The sequence below is a fragment of the Scyliorhinus canicula genome, chromosome 7 (genome assembly GCF_902713615.1).
Source record: "Scyliorhinus canicula chromosome 7, sScyCan1.1, whole genome shotgun sequence".
In the NCBI taxonomy this organism is placed as follows: Eukaryota; Metazoa; Chordata; class Chondrichthyes; order Carcharhiniformes; family Scyliorhinidae; genus Scyliorhinus; species Scyliorhinus canicula.
The window spans coordinates 129,880,892-129,896,752 of NC_052152.1; the positions used below are offsets into that span (position 1 = coordinate 129,880,892).

Here is a 15,861-nt window from a genome sequence, read left to right on the forward strand (position 1 = left end):
TTTGTCTGCCCTCTCTCATTCTGGTTCTTACTGTTCACTTTTTATGACCCTGCACGCTGTGACATTTATAACACCCATCCACAACCCACCTGCAGGTTGCGACCCCCACTTTGAAAAACCCTGTTCTAAAGGCAAAGAATTTGAGATATGTAGTCAGCCAAGTCCACACGGTGTAGAATATCAAAGAAACTGAAAAGTATGACTGCTCGCACCCTCATTGGAGAAGCATGCTAATTCTCCATCCAACAGTCAGACTGGCCAGTTTCAACTATGATCCAAGCCACAGGGCAATGTTCTATCTAACATTTAGAGCCGCTGCAGTTTGCAGATATTCTCCTCTAAAAGAAGCAGTTTATTCCCTTCACTGAACTAGGAAATGACCGTTCCCAGATCAGGTCACCTAAACAGTATTGTGTGATAACTATTAGCTGGATTTGACCTACATAGAGTTCCTAACTATAAGATGTTGCTTGGGAAAAGGGGTGGCTCCGTGAAGCCAGGGAATGTGGGTACATTTTGGGAACAAAACGTAACTTCAGATAAAATGGTGTGTTTAGTTACTAATATGCTTAAGTGTCATAGTGTATATTAGTTTTTTGTTGTGCTTTTTTAAAATCTTTAATAAATATTAGAACATAGAAAAATACAGCACAGAACAGGCCCTTCGGCCCATGATGTTGTGCCAAACTTTTGTTCTAGATTAAGAACAAATTAATCTGCACTCCATCTTCTACCGTAATCCATGTACCTATCCAATAGCCGCTTGAAGGTCCCTAATGTTTCCGACTCAACTATTTCCACAGGCAGTGCAGTCCATGTCCCCACTACTCTCTGGGTAAAGAACCTACCTCTGACATCTCCCTTATATCTTCCACCATTCACCTTAAATTTATGTCCCCTTGTAATGGTTTGTTCCACCCGGGAAAAAAGTCTCTGACGGTCTACTCTATCTATTCCCCTGATCATCTTATAAACCTATATCAAGTCTCCCCCTCATCCTTCTCCGTTCTAATGAGAAATGGCCTAGCACCCTCAACCTTTCCTTGTAAGACCTACTCTCCATTCCAGGCAACATCCTGGTAAATCTCCTTTGCACCTTTTCCAAAGCTTCCAAATCATTCCTAAAATGAGGTGACCAGAACTGCACACAGTACTCCAAATGTGGCCTTACCAAGGTTTTGTACAGCTGCATCATCACCTCAAGGCTCTTAAATTCAATCCCTCTGCTAATGAACGCTAGCACACCATAGGCCTTCTTCACAGCTCTATCCACTCGAGTGGCAACTTTCAAAGATCTATGAACATAGACCCCAAGAGGGCAGCACGGTAGCATTGTGGATAGCACAATTGCTTCACAGCTCTAGGGTCCCAGGTTCGATTCCTGGCTTGGGTCACTGTGCGGAGTCTGCACATCCTCCCCGTGTGCGCGTGGGTTTCCTCCAGGTGCTCCGGTTTCCTCCCACAGTCCAAAGATGTGCAGGTTAGGTGGATTGGCCATGATAAATTGCTCTTAGTGTCCAAGATCGCCCTTAGTGTTGGGTGGGGTTACTGGGTTTTGGGGATAGGGAGGTGTTGACCTCGGGTGGGGTGCTCTTTCCAAGAGCCGGTGCGGACTCGATGGGCCGAGTGGCCTCCTTCTGCACTGTAAATTCTATGATAAACAACTATGATCTCTCTGCTCCTCCACATTGCCAAGAACCCTACCGTTAACCCTGTATTCCGCATTCATCTTTGTCCTTCCAAAATGGACAACCTGACACTTTTCATGGTTAAACTCCATCTGCCACCTCTCAGCCCAGCTCTGCATCCTATCTATGTCACTTTGCAGCCGACAACAGCCCTCCTCACTATCCACAACTCCACCAATCTTCATATTGTCTGCAAATTTACTGACCCACCCTTCAACTCCCTCATCCAAATCATTAATGAAAATCACAAACAGCAGAGGACCCAGAACTGATCCCTGTGGTACGCCACTGGTAACTGGACTCCAGGCTGAATATTTGCCATCCACCACCACTCTCTGACTTCTATCTGTTAGCCAGTTCGTTATCCAACTGGCCAAATTTCCCACTATCCCATGCCTCCTTATTTGGATTGGATTTGTTTATTGTCACGTGTACCGAGGTACAGTGAAAAGTATTTTTCTGCAAGCAGCTCAACAGATCATTCAGTACATGGAAGAAAAGGGAATTAAACAAAATTCAAGAAAATACATGAGAATACATAATAGGGCAACACAAGATATACAATGTAACTACATAAGCATTGGCATCGGTTGAAGCATACAGGGTGTAGTGTTAATGAGGTCAGTCAATAAGAGGGTCATTTAGGAGTCTGGTGACAGTGGGGAAGAAGCTGTTTTTGAGTCTGTTTGTGCGTGTTCTCAGACTTCTGAATCTCCTACCCGATGGAAGAAGTTGGAAAAGTGAGTAAGTCAGGTGGGAGGGATCCTTGATTATGCTGCCTGCTTTCCCCCGGCAGCGGGAGGTGTAGATGGAATCAATGGATGGGAGGCAGGTTCCTTGTGATGGACTGGGCGGTATTCACGACTCTCTGAAGTTCCTTGCGGTCCTGGGCCGAGCAGTTGCCATACCAGGCTGTGATGCAGCCCGATAGGATGCTTTCTATAGTGCATCTGTAAAAGTTGGTAAGGGTTAATGTAGACATGCCGAATTTCCTTAGTTTCCTGAGGAAGTATAGGCGCTGTTGTGCTTTCTTGGTGATAGCGTCGACCTGAGTGGACCAGGACAGATTTTTGGTGATGTGCACCCCTAGGAATTTGAAACTGCTAACCATCCCCACGTCGGCCCCGTTGATGCTGACAGGGGTGTGTACAGTACTTTGCTTCCTGAAGTCGATGACCAGCTCTTTAGTTTTGCTGGCATTGAACAAAGAGAACAAAGAACAAAGAAAATTACAGCACAGGAACAGGCCCTTCGCCCCTCCCAGCCTGCGCCGATCCAGATCCTTTATCTAAACCTGTCTCCTATTTTCCAAGGTCTACTTCCCTCTGTTCCCGCCCATTCATATACCTGTCTAGATGCCTCTTAAATGATGCTGTCGTGCCCGCCTCTACCACCTTCGCTGGTAAAGCGTTCCAGGCACCCACCACCCTCTGCGTAAAAAATTTTGCACGCACATCTCCCTTAAACTTTCCCCCTCTCACCTTGAAATCGTGACCCCTTGTAATTGACACCCCCACTCTTGGGAAAAGCTTATTGCTATCCACCCTGTCCATACCTCTCATAATTTTGTAGACCTCAATCAGGTCCCCCCTCAACCTCCGTCTTTCCAATGAAAACAATCCTAATCTACTCAACCTTTCTTCATAGCTAGCACCCTCCATACCAGACAACATCCTGGTGAACCTCCTCTGCACCCTCTCCAAAGCATCCACAGCCTTCTGGTAATGTGGCGACCAGAACTGCACGCAGTATTCCAAATGTGGCCGAACCAAAGTCCTATACAACTGTAACATGACCTGCCAACTCTTTTACTCAATCCCCCGTCCGATGAAGGCAAGCATGCTGTATGCCTTCTTGACCACTCTATCAACCTGCGTTGCCACCTTCAGGGTACAATGGACCTGAACTCCCAGATCTCTCTGCACATCAATTTTCCCCAACCCTTCCGTTGACCATATAGTCCGCTCTTGAATTTGATCTTCCAAAATGCATCACCTCGCATTTGCCTGGATTGAACTCCATCTGCCATTTCTCTGCCCAACTCTCCAATCTATCTATATTTTGTTGTATTCTCTGGCAGTCCTGAGAGATTGAGGGAGAGATTGTTGTTGTTACACCACTCCACTAGATTCTCTATCTCCCTCCTGTATTCGGACTCGTCGTTATTCGAGATCCGGCCCACTATGGTCGTATTGTCAGCAAACTTGTAGATGGAGTTGGAATAATGGAGTTGGAACTTTCTGCATTAGTCTACCATGGAGAACCTTATCAAATGCCTTACTAAAATCCATGTACACTACATCCACTGCTTTACCTTCATCCATGTGCTAGGTCACCTCCTCAAAGAATTCAATAAGACTTGTGAGGCAAGACCTACCCCTCACAAATCCGTGCTGACTATCCCTAATCAAGCAGTGTCTTTCAGATGCTCAGAAATCCTATCCCTCAGTACCCTTTCCATTACTTGTGCTGTAATTTCTTTTGTTCTTTCTTGGAAAATAGGCGACAGGTTTAGATAAAGGATCTGGATCAGCGCAGGCTGGGAGGGCCGAAGGGCCTGTTCCTGTGCTGTAATTTTCTTTGTTCTTTGTTCTTACTTTGCCTACCACCGAAGTAAGGCTAACTGGCCTGTAATTCCCAGGGTTATCCCTATTCCCTTTTTTGAACAGGGACACGACATTCGCCACTCTCCAATCCCCTGGTACCACCCCTGTTGACAGTGAGGACGAAAAGATCATTGCCAACGGCTCTGCAATTTCATCTCTTGCTTCCCATAGAATCATTGGATATATCCCATCAGGCCTGGGGGACTTGTCTATCCTCATGTTTTTCAAAATGCCCAACACATCTTCCTTCCTAACAAGTATATCCTCGAGCTTACCAGTCTGTTTCACACTGTCCTCTCCAACAATATGGCCCCTCTCATTCGTAAATATTGAAGAAAAGTACTCGTTCAAGACCTCTCCTGTCTCTTCAGACTCAATATATATTCTTTATTAATTGTCAACAAAATGTCTGGACTGGTTCCTCACTGGGTTGTATATTGTTCCTCACATTATTCAAACAGATATGCACCACTAACACCCAGTGTTTCAAGTCACCCTTTTTCATTTTGAGACATTCTCGCGGGTAAAATCAGGCAGTTTCTTAACAGGAGCAAAATTCAAGAGAAGCAAAACTTCTAACACAATTAAGAACTTTGATTGCAATTTTAAAATTCAAGCTTAATACATATGCAGGTTTTGAACGTATTTTGAAAGCAGCTAGTTCTTGCAGTGTAGACAGTACTGCAGACTTCTGTAAGAATTAGACTTCTGAACAAAGAGCAGCAATCAAGATGTGCTGGTCCATACTAATTAATTTTTGCCAGGAAGAGTAGTTAAACATTAACATTGCTGCCACAATTCTCAAATGTTTTTATGCCATTTTAGGTCAATATTTTTACAGGTTTATTTATTAATCCACTCAAGAATTCAAAGATTTTCACTTTTAGTATTGAGAGTTTATTTCCAACAGTAGATTTCTTCTTCTGTTTCTTCTCATTGTTTGATTACTAACTGTACAAGTTGCAGATACTCTTCCCACAAATGATTTCGATTAGAGTTGCTTATGTTACATTAAAACAAACTGTTCTTAAATCAATATGGGTCTAGTTCAGTAACTGGCTTACCCTGCTTGGTGTGATAATTTCATCTTGCATCTACACAGTATTTCTCGCAGCTTTTACGGTTATTAATTATGTTACTAGTTCATTAGTCTTCAACCTAATTGCACAGTAAAATTGACAAGGGACATTCTTGGGACAGAAACTGAGGTGTTCAATGTAGGATTAGTCTCAACCATGGTTTTAAACACAGTTGCAAAGATAAGGAGAAAAGATTAGGTAAATTAGAAAGCAGACATGAGGTGACATCAACTGTGAGCCTTTTTTTTTAAAGGCTTCAAATTACTAGAGATAGGGAAAACTGAAGGTCAGGATTGTGAAAGCTTTGAAATTTAAGGAAGGCACAAGTTAATTAGAATGCAAAAGAGTCATGACGCTGTACGGCATTTTTACATTCGGTGATCCTGTCATTCAAGGGCAGGAGGCCAACTTCTTCACATTCATATTGGTGAAGGCAGCTTTTACAACGTGTCAGCAGAATTTGGAAGGTAACAAAAAAAGATAAACTATTTCTGCAAGGGTAAAAGAGTTGGCTTGCCAATGCCAATTTGAAGGCAGGAAGTTAGAGCACAGGCACTGGTCAGAGACGATAAACATTTCAGTATATTAAGATGACACATGGTTTATTGGACCATCCAGTTCGTCATATGGGGAAGAGAGCCCAAACCCTGGCTTTTGCATCCCTAATCGCATGTCAGAGAATTCTGCTCGACTGGCGATCGGCAGCACCACCCACAGCTGCAGACTGGCTAGCAGACCTGCCAGAAGTTCTCCACCTGGAGAAGATCAAGTATACCATCCGAGGGTCGGACGAGGGCTTCGACAAAGTGTGGGGGCCATTCATCAGCCTGTTCCAAGACCTGTTCAAGGCAAACAGCGACGAGGAAGAGAGGGGACGGTGAGGGGAAAGAGAGAGAAAGACAAGGGAGGGCACGCACAAGAGACAGGGGCAGGAGGGGTGGGGTTGGGTGATCCCAAAGGTGGCACAAAACGAAGCATGGTGGGCGAGGGGAAGGGTTCCTTCCCAACACCAAACAAAGAATAAAACCTATAGCGGGGGGAGAAAAAAGGGAAAAAGCAGAACATACCTCCAACAGGGAAAGGGGGCGCTTGTAAGGAATGTTGTTAATAAGATACAAACTGGCTTGTAAGTATCAGACACACTTCAGCTGCTACTTTGTAAATATCATATGCCCTTCATGTCAAACTGTTAAAGTTGAAAATGCCAAAAAAATATTTTTTTTAAAAGATGGCAGTTTTGATATGAACAAAGTTCAGAGGACCACCGTGTCAGCAAAACAGGAAGAACAAAGTAGATTCTGTTGGATAATGCTACTACTGCGAGGTGAAAGAATTAAACATCTCAAAATCATAGAATCATAGAATTTACAGTGCAGAAGGAGGCCATTCACCCTATCGAGTCTGCACCAGCCCTTGGAAAGAGCACCCTACTTAAGCCCAAGCCTCCACCCTATCCCCATAACCCAGTAACTCCACCTGCCCTTTTTGGATACACTATGGGCAATTTAGCATGGCCAACCACCTGACCTGCACATCTTTGGACTGTAGGAGGAAACCGGAGCACCGGGAGGAAACCCACGCCCACACGGGGAGAACGTGCAGACTTCTCACAGACAGTGACCTAAACAGGCATCGAACCTGGGACCCTGGAGCAACTGTGCTAACCACTATGCTACCGTGCTGACTCTTTTTACAACAAATCTAGTTGTTTTTAAACTGTTGCCTGTTGCAATCTAATCAACAGTTAGTCATGCAGCTTGCAAAGTCATTCAGTGATGCAACGATGATAACCAATCCGTATGGTTCTAGAAACTCCTCCCTCTTCCGAGCCAATTCTCAGAAACAACTACTTCACTAAATCAACTGCCGATGCCGACTGCAACTGCCAGCTGGGGAAGTGTTGCTTGCATCTTTACAGGAGAAAATGCAGCCTGTAGCTGACGGTGAAAGCAGTGTCTGTGGATTCACCTCAAACTCAAATATTTTACCAGAATGTTGTTGCACAGAATGACTAATCACAAAGCTTGCAGTCATTTCACATGATTCAAGGTAAGGTGTCCATTTTTAAACTCTATTTAAAAACCATCCGTCTCTATCTCTGAAAGCTGAGACTCTTGCTAAAACTACAAGTGTAGTGTGGCATGTATCCATCAAAAGTGAATGAAATTGTCAAATTTCACTGTGCATTGAAATGTACAACAGCACCGATAAATTAAGTTATTTATAAGCAGTACTGGGAATGAAACACGTCAATGGAATGAACCTAATTCAATCCAAAAACATTTCCTCCCCACTATAAACCAGAAATGTGTCACATTAACCTGTCTGCTATAACTGCGTCAGATCTGCCAGAGATATAAATGTAGTTGGATAGAAAGGAAACAAGATTTTAAAGAATTGCTTAGACTTTAAAAATAATCCAAACACGTGTCAAGGATATAGTGTACACTAAAACCCAGAGCTAGCAAAGGAACAATGTTTGCAGTATTTCCAAAGCAAATAAATTTAGCTCATGTCTACACATGGCGAACGGGTGGTTTCAAACCAATGTAAAAAAAAACAGTGCTGAATGTAGAAACATGAAGCAGGCATCATTGTTTTTCCTTCAAAGTGTACTGTGCTTTGAACTCTGAATGGTACATAAGAAAAAATGGTTTGCCTTTTCCACATGCCTTTTTCAACCAGAAAGAACTGCACCAAACTACTAGTGACAGGATCAGCTAGAATATTCTTTCAACAGAAACACTTCTTTACAGTGTGGAAGCTTATAGCCCTCATCTGTCTCAGGATTTTGGAAAGAGCATGTTACAAATGCCACAACCCAACAACAGTTTTGCTTGTCATCAAATCAAGCTCGACTTTAAAATTACATTCGAGCTGTGAATCCGTAAGAACAAACAACAGCATGGTATGACAGGGATTACTGAACCTGGAAAGGAAGGCTTTCATTGTTGAGCACTTACTAATATTCTATAAAAGACAATGCACCAATTCCTGAAATAGAGTCAAGACATTAAATCATGACCTTCAAGCTGCGTCATGTTATAACAGTACATCCATTTTACACAAAAACAACATCTAATCGCTGTAGATATTTCTCTTCAATAAACACCTCACATATAATTCAGTAGTCCAGCTCAAGGAAAAAGGACATGGTACAAGTATACTTCATGACTTTCCTTGCTCCCTTTCCTCACCCGCGCCATCACACGTCATTTCTCCACCACAGAGAGGAAATATTTCAACTTATGACTGAGATCAGAAAGTGTGAAAAGCAAGGCTCGAAGCTGTATTTGTCCACATGCTGTATGACATCACCCCACCAACTCAAGGAAAAGAGACTTGCTTCTCTGTGAGCTTCGATTTGTGGTTGCTGCGAGGAAACATGTGAGCTCTGATGCGATATCAAACAGAGGACGGGAGGCACGCAAGAATGCTGCCAGCGGGGGGGGGGGGGGGGGGGGGGGTTTGGGAAGCTGGTGGGGAAGAAAAGAACAGCAGAAGCTATGGGGAGCCCGACAACAAGTTCAACAAACACAGTAGCCAGGGTGGGGATGATACAGCGGTGGAGGTGGGAAGCTGCATGGATGATTGGGAGGGAGAGGCATGTTGCAGAGAACAGCACGTAAAGTATGAAATACAGGATGGGTTGACGTGGGTGGAATGGAATGGGGAATAGAAATGGAATCAAAAGAGGCTGCAATGGGGGTGATTTGAGAGGCATGGAAAGAGTGTGTTGTGAAAAGAATGGAATGGCATGCTCTAAGGATTTTGTGGTTGCAATAGAGATCCTAATTTCAGTGTAAATGCTTCATGGGTCTCTGCCTAGAAAGGTCATAATCTGCAGTTAGAGTGAATCTAATGCAGAACGGTAGCATAGCGGTTAGCACAATTGCTTCACAGCTCCAGGGTCCCAGGTTCGATTCCCGGCTTGGGTCACTGTCTGTGCGGAGTCTGCATGTTCTCCCCGTGTGTGTGTGCGTTTCCTCCGGGTGCTCCGGTTTCCTCCCACAGTCCAAAGATGTGCAGGTTAGGTGGATTGGCCATGCTAAATTGCCCTTAGTGTCCAAAATTGCCCTTAGTGTTGGGTGGGGTTACTGGGTTATGGGAATAGGATGGAGGTGTGGGCTTGGGTAGGGTGCTCTTTCAAAGAGCCTGTGCAGACTCGATGGGTTGAATGGCTTCCTTCTGCACTGTAAATTCTATGATTCAAAATTCTATGATAATGACATCAGCTGGGAGGGTGTGCAGGGGAGATTAACTAGGTTAATCCCAGAGTTGAAGGGGTTGGATTACGAGGAGAGGTTGAGTAGACTGGGACTGTACGCGTTGGAATTTAGAAGGATGAGGGGAAATCTTATAGAAACACATAAAATTATGATGGGAATAGATAGGATAGATACAGGCAGGTTGTTTCCACTGGTGGGTGAAAGCAGAACTAGGGAGCATAGCCTCAAAATAAGGGGAAGTAGTTTTAGGACTGAGATTAGGAGGAACTTTTTCACCCAAAGGGTTGTGAGTCTATGGAATTCCTTGCCCAGTGAAGCAGTTGAGGCTCCTTCATTAAATGTTTTTAAGATAAAGATAGATAGTTTTTTGAAGAATAAAGTGATTAAGGGTTATGGTGTTCGGGCTGGAAAGTGGAGCTGAGTCCACAAAAGATCAGCCATGATCTCATTGAATGGCGGAGCAGGCTCGAGGGGCCAGATGGCCTATTCCTGCTCCTAGTTCTTAGGAGTCAGATTTGTCCTTGTCTGTTTCATCACAATGATATTGTGAAGCACACATTACTATGTTCTATAAGGTGAAAATCTAACAAGGAAGGAATCGAGATATTAGGGAAACAGGTCAACAGGAGAAGTAATTGTGCATATCCTTACACAATCAGATTTAAGTATTGATGAAATAAGCAACTGAGCACAGAGAAGGAAGTATGCATTCTTTTTCTTCAATTCTCTGCCCAAAGTCTGGTCCGATAGTTCCCTGGACACTACCAGAGGTAGGGCAGGACGCAGGTACCAGAAATGTTGGGATCAAACCCTGTGCTGTTGGCAGCAATCTGATCCGTGCTAGCCAACCAGCCAACTCGTTCCTCCAAGAAGTCACAGGACACTTTGACATGCATGTTGTAGTCTGGAGCTATGGATAGTGATGGTAGAGGGTCCAATACTTCTTCATCACAGAGCTGACCAGGAATTTCTCCTGCTCTTAGAGCTGCCAGCCTTTTCCAACAGAAATCATTATTCCAGATACCAAAAATCAATATTTTGGCAGTAAAATCGCTATTTTAATTTCAAAGAAAAAGTGCCCACCAATCTGAAATACAAATCTAAAGTGTGCGCAGGGTCCTCCATCTTCCAGCAGCAGCCGTCATAAAGGAAACTAGTTGCTACAGCGAACGCTGAATTGAAAAATGTTCAGGGAGGAATGCATTCACTTGTCAATCAACTCTTCACTTCTCCTCCCAACACACACACGCACGCGCACACACACACAAATGCAAGAAATCGTATTGCCGTATTCAAGCAGATTTTCCATATGAAATACGGAAAATCCACGCTAATTGGCAGTGCTGCTCTTAGCACGTACCACTGGCATATGTTGGAGGGATTCACAAATTGATAATCAACATGTACGGCACCGTTATGAGTGCACCTTCCTTGGCTATCAAGTTCTGCAGTGGGACTCAAACCCAGAGCTTCTGGCTCAGAGGAAGGGACACTATCGACTGCATCTCAAGACTTCTTTTGAATGTAAATTACAGTGGGTTAATTTAATCTTAAAAAGGCAAGGGAAAGAAGATTAGATTGAAAGAAAAATAAAGGTGATGTAAAAGTAAAAAAGCATGTATTTTCACGTTTAGAATATCAACAACTAAAGCTCGAGACCAGATGGTGGCCCATAAAGTCAACCCGACGGCAGAAATCCTGCTTTTACTTTTATTCGGTGTACAATACTTTCCCGCTATGAAATCTATACTTACATTATTCGCAGCTATAAGGTTTCATCTGCTGCACGTCTTATTTAACTTACACCAGGTTTGTGTATGGGATCAAACAGGCAATACAGGCTGAGTTGCAGAGATGACTAGGAGTTTAACACTTCCGTGAAGGGAAGATCACACGTGGCATGGCGAAATGGATCCTCCAGCAAAATGAAGAGCCAGGTGCTCTCAAGCTAACAGTCATAGCATTTGCTGACCCATTAAATACCATACTGCAACAACGGAATTCGGTATTACTGGTTCTTAAGAAATCCGCCCTGAAGATGCCCAAGACCAAATGCACCATGAGGACAGAGACCAGCTACTAACTGATCTTGAGTAGCAGGTCTTGGAATAGGTCCTCAGAAATCATCAGAATAGTTACATCATCACCAGACATGCACTGCGCACATATAAATTTAAGTGGGTCAAATTAAACCGACTCCAGCAATGGTATCAGACCAACACCTATAATAATAATCTTTATTATTGTCACAGGTAGGCTTACATCAACACTGCAATGAAGTCACTGTGAAAATCCGCTAGTCGCCACATTGCGGTGCCTATTCGGGTACACAGGGGGAGAACTCAGAGTGCCCAAATCACCAAACAAGTACGTGTTTCGGGATTTGTGGGAGGAATCAGGAGTACTCGGAATAAACCTACTGGATGTTATCTGGAACAAAACACACTATTACTGCAGTCAAAGACCAAGATTGCTCAGAGATGACCAAAAGATGTCAAAGATGACCAGTTTCCAGTGACTCATTAACAGGCACAAAGGTCAGATAAGACCATAAAACATATGGAGCAGAATTAGGCCTTTCAGCCCATAAAATCTGCTCCGCCATTCAATCGTGGCTAATATGTTTCTCATCCCCATTCTCCTGCCTTCTCCCCATAACTCTGATCCCCTTATCAATTAAGAACCTATCTATCTCTGTCTTAAAGACACTCAGTGACTTTGCCTCTACAGCCTTCTACAGCAATGAGTTTCATAGATTCACCATCCTCTGGCTGAAGAAATTCCTCCTCATCTCAGTTTTAAAGGATCATCCCTTCAGTCTCAGACTGTGCCCTTGGCTCTAGTTTCTCCTGCCAGTGGAAACATCCTCTCCATGTCTGAAGATTTCGAAGACAAGAATTTGATAGGTTTAAAATCCTATGATTGTGGTTAAAGATATCTTTGTGCAATTATTTAATTAATTAATGCATGCAATACACCGTGCTACATTAATTTGAATTATAATTATTGTTTCTTTTTACATATCAAAATGGTGACCACCCACACCGGCAATTTACATATTTTACTCAGCATTTCATTCACCCCCATTTTTTGGCCAGATTTCTGAAGGCTTCATGGTCAACCTATGCGTCGCCATCTACAGTAACAGTTCATTTTCAATGCTAGGGAGTTTAATTCGCTGTAATTAAAGACAAGCATATCATTAAAAGAATCTGAACACCCCCACAACCCAAAGATGTACAGGGTAGGTGGATTGGCCGCACTGAATTGGAAAAAAATAGTTGTATACTCTAAATTTATAAAAGAAAGAATAAATTGTACAAGATACAACAGCTACTTATTTACCTATTTCCATATGACTATGCATGGTGGTGGAAACACCACAATCTGTAACTTCCCCCCCAAACCCGACTTGAAACTATATCATCCCTTCACTGTCAGTGAGAAAAATTCCTGGAACCTCCTTCTTAACCGCACTTCGTTGTGCCTGCACCAGAGGGCTGCAGTGTTTCAAGGTGGCTTACTGCCTCCTTCTCAAGGACAACTAGAGATAGCCAACAAATGCAGGCCTTGCCAGCAGCACTTACATCATGTGAAAGAATAAAGCACTACTCATGCATAAGACAGCGATTTATTTATAGCTCTGTCAACCTGGTATGCTGCATTTACTGCTCATTATGTAGGATTATGTAGGATTATATAGGATATACAGTGCATAGAAACCAGCCATTCTTTCTATCTAAGGACATTCCCAGAGTGGAACTATCTGCCAAAGGAAACAGTCACAGCCCCATCACTGGAAATCTTCAAGACTCATAGAACATAGAACAGTACAGCACAGAACAGGCCCTTCGGCCCTCAATGTTGTGCCGAGCCATGATCACCCTACTCAAACCCACGTATCCACCCTATACCCGTAACCCAACAACCCCCCCTTAACCTTACTTTTTGTAGGACACTACGGGCAATTTAGCATGGCCAATCCACCTAACCCGCACATCTTTGGACTGTGGGAGGAAACCGGAGCACCCGGAGGAAACCCACGCACACAGGGGGAGGACGTGCAGACTCCACACAGACAGTGACCCAGCCGGGAATCGAACCTGGGACCCTGGAGCTGTGAAGCATTTATGCTAACCACCATGCTACCCTGCTGCCCCTAATCTTTAGATTAGATCATCTTTAGATTAATTCAATTTTAAAATTTTCACTATCAGGATTACATTTCAGGAGGTCACGCTTGGTTTAATAAGCATTTCCCAGGAAAATATTGGCAGGATATGGATACGAGTCTGGGATGCTGATACAACTAAAGCAGAAGTAGCAGAAGCAGAAACCAGCCCAGGCCAGGATTTATGCTCCACTCAAAACTCCTCTCATTCTTACTCATCTAAATCCACCACCCTATAATTGCCTTTTCTCTATCCATGTTCATCTCGTTTCCCCTCAAATGCATTTATACTATTTGTTTCAACCACTTCCTGTTGCAGAAAATTTCACCTTCAAAATAAATTCTGAAATGTCATCATATCATGACCTGGAACATTAACTCACTTCCTCTGGTCAGTGTTTCTGGTGTTCTCTCTTTTTAGTTCAGACTTCCAGCATCCGCAGTACTTTACTTTTGTAACCCCAAAATATTAGGAAACATAAAAGCCGATCTAAATCAATCCCAGTACCACAGTCATCAGCTTGAAAGCAGCTCTGTTTAAAATAAATTTAAAGAAAGGTCAACATATACTTGACCACCATTTCAAAACAGTTACACCCGAACCTCATGACTGCTTCTGAAATAACGCATGTGATAAACATCAGAATTGAGAGCAGGAAGTGCTACCAAAGCAACAATCAGATAGTTGGTGGTTTGAAATGAAAATACTTGCTGCTTATGCAATATGGTGAGAGCCAGTTTGCATTTCCAGCCCTTCAAGCTGTTTAACTCAAGTGAACAAAGTAGCAGGTAGATTTTCACAGTGAAGCGGTTTTTAAAAAATTACAACTGCTGCATTTGGAGGGAGTGTGTAGGACATATGAACCTATTTAGGTAGGTAGAATTTAAATTAAAATTCAGTTGCTTACTTGGACTTGTTTCCAGTATGTTGAACACTACAGTTGCTAACCTTGAATGTTCCCACCTAGCTGAACAACGGAGAAATATGCTGTAGGAGGATGATATCAACTCAGCAAAAACTGCCAACAAATTGAGAAAGATAAGGAGTGGCAGTTTACCACAGTCAGGGTAAGGATATCAAGGAATATGGGTCAAAGGTGGCTAAAATGGAGCTGAGGAACATATTAGGCACAATGTAAAACAGGTCGAAAGACCTACTCCTGTTTCTATGTGTAATGGTGAAGCAATTTTTTGAAATTGGTGATATAAATGAGAATTATTTTTCTTTTGCAGTGCTCCTCAAAGTAGGAGTGCCATGTCACAACAATTAACACTGTTTCAGAATCAAGTAATTTGTGTACAGCATTGGTCAGAAGCACAGTAACCTTTTACAATTCAGTCTTAACAATGGCTACCACTCACAAATCAATGCAACATTTTTCATTCTGACACTAATCCGTCTAATCACAATATTTTACAGGAGGGCAATGGTAGCATAGTGGTAATGTTACCGGAATTATAACCCAGAGGCCTGGACCGCTGCTCCAGATATAAATTCAAATCCCTCGACAAAAGCTGGGGCAATTTAAACTGAATTTGTTAAGAAATCTGGATTGAAGTTACAGTGTAACAACCGGATTGTAACCTAAGAAACAATCTGGTTCAGTAATGGCCTCCAGGAGGGGAAATCTTTACCTGGTCTTACCCTCCCACTTGTCTTTCATTTCACCAAAAATTGAAAGTTTGCAGAACTTTCTCTACACAGAACATAAAGACATTAATTTATATGCCAGGAACAATAGTGGATACAAGTTTTGAAATGGAATTGCACAAATATTTGGGGAAAAACATGAAAGGTTACAGGGAAAGTGCAGGCAAGTGAGACGTCACTACTTTGACTCATCTTTCAGATTTTCATTAACTTCTATGAATCTTCCCTTCAATCCTTCTGGTATTTCGGTCTCGCTTGGCTATTTCTAGCTTCAAATAATCTTAGGTAAGAACCTCTCCTCATTACTCTATTTTGTGTGATCATTTAACATTAGGGGTGGGATTTTCCACACCCTCTGTGGCGTGTTTTGTGGCAGCGGAGGTGGCCCACCATTGGGATCTACTGCTGCCAACAGGGTTTCCCATTCTAAGCATCTC

General features: G+C 43.0%; 2 protein-coding genes across 4 annotated transcripts in view; one reads left to right on the top strand and one right to left on the bottom strand.

Moving 5' to 3' along the window:
* Positions 1-15,861, bottom strand: part of rtf2 (replication termination factor 2) — a 264,358-nt gene that overhangs the window by 141,033 nt on the left and 107,464 nt on the right. The window lies entirely within an intron of this gene.
* The window catches only part of gcnt7 (glucosaminyl (N-acetyl) transferase family member 7), a 34,068-nt gene continuing 25,409 nt past the window's right edge, over positions 7,203-15,861 (top strand). The window contains exons 1-2 of one of the 2 annotated variants that reach the window (XM_038802919.1): positions 7,203-7,422; positions 14,742-14,841. The gene's annotated coding sequence lies outside the window, so the exon portion shown is untranslated. The remainder of the gene's footprint in view (positions 7,423-14,741; positions 14,842-15,861) is intronic. The other variant, XM_038802918.1, reaches the window with a different exon arrangement.